Source organism: Odocoileus virginianus, chromosome X (assembly GCF_023699985.2).
Source record: "Odocoileus virginianus isolate 20LAN1187 ecotype Illinois chromosome X, Ovbor_1.2, whole genome shotgun sequence".
In the NCBI taxonomy this organism is placed as follows: domain Eukaryota; kingdom Metazoa; phylum Chordata; class Mammalia; order Artiodactyla; family Cervidae; genus Odocoileus; species Odocoileus virginianus.
This window is the reverse complement of record NC_069708.1, coordinates 40,678,074-40,684,262: the sequence shown is the minus strand read 5'-3', so window position 1 is coordinate 40,684,262 and position 6,189 is coordinate 40,678,074. Positions and strand designations below refer to the sequence as shown.

At 38.3% G+C, this 6,189-nt stretch overlaps 1 pseudogene; it reads right to left on the bottom strand.

Annotated features, from left to right (window-relative positions):
- Nucleotides 1-225: 225 nt before the first annotated feature.
- On the bottom strand, nt 226-860 carry LOC139033148 (polyadenylate-binding protein 1-like; annotated as a pseudogene).
- Nucleotides 861-6,189: the final 5,329 nt, after the last annotated feature.

The following is a 6,189-nucleotide window of genomic DNA, read 5'->3' as shown; positions in this document are numbered from 1 at the left end:
TCTCAACTTTTTCATTCACTGCCATGACACCTTCATTAGTTTGCTATAGAGATGTATAGTAAACAAAGCCAAAACCTTTTCTGTGGCATGCCTCCATCATGACCCTGCCACTAGTGATTGTGCCAAAGAGGGGGGATTCACTTCTCGGTTATTTATTATCAATAGCATCTTCAAGATTTTTCACATAAATATTAGCACCCTTGCACCTGGTGAGCTTACCTTGTTTTATTTCTCAAATTTGTGTTTTAACTCAGATTTTCTCTATGCTTTGCTCTGTGCTCTATCAACATAAACGTGACTCCCATTAAGGACTTTTCCATTAATTCCTTCAATGGTTTCCTGGGCATCTTCACAATTCTCAAAACTCACAAATGCAAAGTCTTTGGATTTTCCATTTTTATCAGTCAAAAGTCTCACACTTACTGTGGAACCAAATTCACCAAAAACCTTTTTAAGACACTCATCATCTACGTCATCTCCAAAATTCTTGATGTAGACATTAGTAAATGTGTTTGCATTAGCTCTGAGTTCTGCTTCCTTTTCTTTTTGAGGTTTAAACTGCCCAACAAAAACTTGGCTACCTTTCAACACAATTCCATTAATTTTGCAACGGCTCTTCTAGTGGCTTCTGAGTTCTCAAAACGCACAAATTCAAAACCCCTTGATCCATTTTCATTGGTTACTACTTTACAAGAAAGAATGTTTTCAAAGACAGAAAATGTTTTATAAAGGAACTTCCTATCAATTGATCTGGCAAAGTTTTTGATGAATGTATCACCCACTTCACTCTTACGGAGTGATGGGTTATGCTGAAACCACATAATACACAGCAGCTTGCTGTTGATAATATCAATGTTCATAGTGTTCAGAGCCCACTCAGTATCTGCATGCAGCAAAAAGTTCACATACACATAGCCCATGGATCAGCGAGTGACCAGGTCACGACAGACCCTAATGGACAAGAATGTTCCAGCAGTGCTGAATTTATCATACAGCATTGCCTCATTCACTTCTGGATGCAGGTCACTAGCGTAGAGTGTGGATGTTTCAAAGCGTGCAACGGAAGCACTCATCTTACGTTAGATCTTGTGATCACAGCTGGACGCTAGGACTCAGCCTTTCTCCGTGTGGGAGAATCAATCCAAAGAAATCTGGAGTGCTCTGCTGGGCCGCCACTGCTTGTCGCAGAGGGAGCACAGACAGAGAAGAGTTAGCATGTGGCCCCCCGAAACGAAGACTATGGCGTTCTGGCGAGCCACGAGCATCACTTCTAACTGCCCAGCTTGTCCGATTGTGACAAAGTTTGTGCTTTTTGACATCATGTGTGTAGGTGCCACATGAGGGGAGGGGGCAAGAGGGTGGCCTTTGATGACAGCTGCTCAAGGCTTTACAGCCAGAAGTTCCTTGGCTCCGCCCAGTAAGCACCCAGGGAAGCTGCCCTAACTGCTTGGAAGCTAGAAAGTAAGTCTCCAGGCAGGGAAAAGCAGGGACTTCTTTCTTTTTCTGACTGCCCTTACTTTTTCTTATCCCTAACTTCCTCCTTCATCTTCTCCCCCTCCCCCCTCCTTTTCTCCTCTACTTCTTTCCTCTGTTCCTCCTCCTCTCCTCTCCCACCTCCCACCCTGTGTGTGTGAGTGAGTGAGACAGTGTGACAGTGTGTGTGTTTCCTCTTTAAGGCTTTTGGGGGGCATGTCGGGAAAGGAGGGGTGATGCTAAAATGTTCAATGTGGACTCACTGCTCTAACAGCCTAGGTCTTAAGTTTAAAAAATATATATTTTAAAATCTGAGTGTTTACCTGTAATAAAAAAAAAAAAAATGTAGAGTTCACTGCTTCCTGGGACAGCATCACATTTCTTTAGGCATGCAAGTTACTGCTTATCTTTGGTATTAAAATTTTACTTTAGAATAAATGCCAGCAAGTTAAACCTTAGGTTTTCTTGCATTTCTGAGGTTGGAAGATTTTCAGGGCCAATAAAATTTTCAAGAATTGAACTATCAGTAGGAAAATACAGCATTCAAAACAAACTGTAAAAAGCACCCTATTATTAGTCTCAAAGTGACTGATGCAAATTTTCTGCTGTACTATTATTTTTTTCACATATAAAAATTAGTAAGAGAGAATTAGGGAACACTAAGGAGAATTGAGGTGAATTATCCAAACTACTCACTGCCCATCCTGTTGAGGAAATTTCTGTAGCATTTGTGTCACAGGAAAATGGACCTTGAAGTTAGGAAATTAGCACTAACTCCCTATTTCCTTAATAGTTTCCTAAATTCTAAAAAGGAGTTATATTTTCTTCTGGTTGCTTCCGAAAATAACTTCCATCAGACAAAGAGGTTTTTGTCTCACTGTACAGCTCTTCCTGTGTTTTGTCCTTTTCTAAAAGGTTCATGAGAAAGAGTATTTGCAGATTATCTGTAGGTCAGAACAGATAAACTAAACAAAATCTAAACTAAACTAAGTATCTAAACTAAATATTTGTAAACTAAAACAAATATCAAGTGACTTGGTGCATTAATTCAATTAACCTATACAATAACCTTGTAAAATTGACACTTTCATTGCCATTTTATACATAAAGAAACTGAGATACAGGAATGTTACATAATTTGACCAGATTGCACAGCTAGTAAGTATTGAAACTAGGCTTTGAACCTAATCAGTTTGACAGTCATACATTTTTTCTGCTCCAGTTTCCCTTTCTGTAATAGGGAAGAAGCTTTTTTTTTCACTTTATATGACCTATCATTGTAGATTTTAAACTATTCAAATGTCTGTAGTTTCCAAGGCAAACCGTTCAACATCAGAGTAATCCAAGTCCATGCCCCAACCAGTAATGCTGAAGAAGCTGACATTGAATGGTTCTATGAAGACTTACAAGACCTTCTAGAATTAACACCCAAGAAAGATGTTCTTTTCATTATAGGGGCTGGAATGCAAAAATAGAAAGTCAAGAAACAAGTGGAGTGACAGATAAATTTGGCCTCGGAGTAATAGAATGAAGCAGGGAAAGGTTTATAGAGTTTTGCAAAGAGAACACACTGGCCATAGAAAACACCATCTTCCAACAACACAAGAGAAGACTCTACACATGAACATCACCAGATGGTCAACACCAAAATCAGATTTATCACATTCTTTGCAGCCAAAGATGGAGAAACTCTGTACAGTCAGCAAAAAGAAGACTGGAAGCTGACTGTGGCTAAGATCATGAGCTCCTTATTGCCAAATTCGGACCAAAATTGAAGAAAGTAGGGAAAACCACTAGACCAATCAGGTATGAAATAAATCAAATCCCTTACTATTATACAGTGAAACTGAGAAATAGATTTAAGGGACTAGATCTAATAGATAGAGTGCTTGATGAACTATGGATGGAAGTTCATGACATTGTACAGTAGAAGAGATAAAGACTAACTCCAAGAAAAAGAAATGCAAAAAAGAAAAATGACTGTATAAGTATGCCTTACAAGTAGCTGTAAAAAGAAGAGAAGCAAAAAGCAAAGAGGGAAAGGAAAGATATATCCATTTGAATGCAGAGTTCCAAAGAATAGCAAGAGATAAGAAAGCCTTCCTCAGGGATCAATGCAAAGAAACGAAGGAAAATAATAGAATGTGAAAGACTACAAATTTCTTCAAGAAAATTAGAGATACCAAGAGAACATTTCTTGCAAGGATGGGCTCAATAAAGGACAGATATGGTATGGACCTAACAGAAGCAGAAGATAGGAAGAAGAGGTAGCAAGAATACACAGAAGAACTATACAAAAAAGATATTAATGACCCAGATAATCATGATGGTGTGGTCACTCACCTTGAGCCAGATATCCTGGAATGTGAATTCAAGTGGTCCTTAGGAAGCATCACTATGTACAAAGCTAGTAGAGGTGATGGAATTCCAGTAGAGCTATTTCAAATCCTAAAAGATCATGCTGTGATAGGGCTGCACTCAATATGCTAGCAAATTTGGAAAACTCAGCAGTGGCCAGAGGACTGGAAAAGGTCAGTTTTCATTCCAATCCCAAAGAAAGGCAGTGTCAAATAATGCTCAAACTACTGCAAAATTGCACTTATCTCACATGCTAGTAAAGTAATGCTCAAAATTCTCCAACCCAGGCTTCAACAGTATGTGAACCATGAACTTCCAGATGTTCAAGCTGGATTTAGAAAAGGCAGAGGAACTAGAAATCAAATTTGCAACATTTGCTGGATCATTGACAAAGCAAGAGAGTACCAGAAAAACATCTACTTCTGCTTTATTGACTATGCCAAATATTTTAACTGTGTGGAACACAACAAACTGTGGGAAATTCTTCAAGAGATGGGAATGCCAGACCACCTGATCTGCCTCCTGATAAATCTGTATGCAGGTAAAGAAGCAACAGTTAGAACTGGACATGGAACAACAGATTGGTTCTATATAGGAAAAATAGTATGTCAAGGCTGTATATTGTCACCCTACTTATTTAACTTATATGCAGAGTACATCAAGAGAAATGCTGGTCTGGATGAAGCACAAGCTGGAATCAAGATTTCTGGGAGAAATATAAAAACCTCAGATATGCAGATGACACCACCCTTATTGTAGAAAGTGAAGAACTAAAGAGCCTTGTGATGAAAGTGAAAGAGAAGAGTGAAAATGTTGACTTAAAGTTCAACATTCAGGAAACTAAGATCATGGCATCTGGTCCCATCACTTCATGGCAAATAGATGGGAAACAGTGACAGAAAACGGTGACAGTTCTTTGGGGGGGCTCCAAAATCACTTCAGATGATGACTGCAGCCATGAAATAAACAGACACTTAGTCCTTGGAAGAAAAAGTATGACCAACCTAGACAGCACATTAAAAAATACAGAGACATTACTTTGTCAGCAAAGGTCCATCTAGTCAGGACTATGGTTTTTCCAGTAGTCATGTATGGATGTGAGAGTTGGACTATAAAGAAAACTGAGTACTAATGAATTGATTCTTTTGAACTGTGGTGTTAGAGAAGACTCTTGAGAGTCCCTTGGTCTGCAAGGAGATCCACCCAGTCCATCCCAAATGAGATCATTCCTGAATAGTCATTGGAAGGACTGATGTTGAAGCTGAAATTCCAATACTTTGGCCACCTGATATAAAGTACTGACTCATTTGAAAAGACCCTGATGCTGGGAAAGATTGAAGGCGGGAGGAGAAGGGGACGACAGAGGATAAGATGGTTGGATGGCATCACCGAGGCAATAGACATGAGTTTGGGTAAATTCCGGGAGTTGGTGATGGACAGGGATACCTGGCATGTTGTGGTCCATGGGGTCACAAAGAGTCAGACACGGCTGAGCGACTGGACTGACTGACTGATGTGGAACTTCAAATGATAGCACCACAGATACTGAAAGAAATCTAAGGTTTTAAGATAAAGTAGATTTCGTTAACAACTTTTAATGTTCTTGGCCCTGTCTACAACTTTGAAACTGCTTTCAAATATGTGTATTGTGTATGACTGGGCAGATTATTCATGCTTCAATTCTAGGACATTTGTTAAGAGCAGACATTTTCTCATCAGTTGTTCAGCTGCTGAGCCTTGAAAGAGTTTTCCAAGCTTCCAAACTCATTGAATATATTTGTCAAAATGCTTCTGTATTTAAGCTAAAAATGTACAGATATTTTATATATATTTAACATTAGATTTATCTATATTATCTTTATAAAAATTAATATAGTTTCATAATGAACTTAAAGTTGAAAAAAATCTACTTCATCATAATTAAGATTTATGCAGTTTTCACAGCAGCAGGATACAAATTCCACTGAAGGTCCCATAGACTATAAACCAGGAGACACTGGGACATATCCAGGGACATAAGGCAAGGTGCATACATTTCATGGTCTAAAGCTATTGAAATCATACAGAATCTGTTCTCTTATCACTGTAGAATTATATTTGAAATCAATATCAAAAGAGATTTGAAAATAACCCACATATTTTTAAATGCAATGTGAAATTTACCAAGAGAGATTTTTTACTTAGCCATTGAAAGCCTCAATAATGTTAAAAGCCTGAAAAAACACAGAGGGCGATTGCAGAGAAGAAAACATTTAAGAAGATAGCATTGATTCACAGTGCTTTTCAGGTCTACTATATTCTATGTTTCTGTCTTTTCATTCTATTAATTTTTGAGAGTTTGATATTGAAATTCCATGT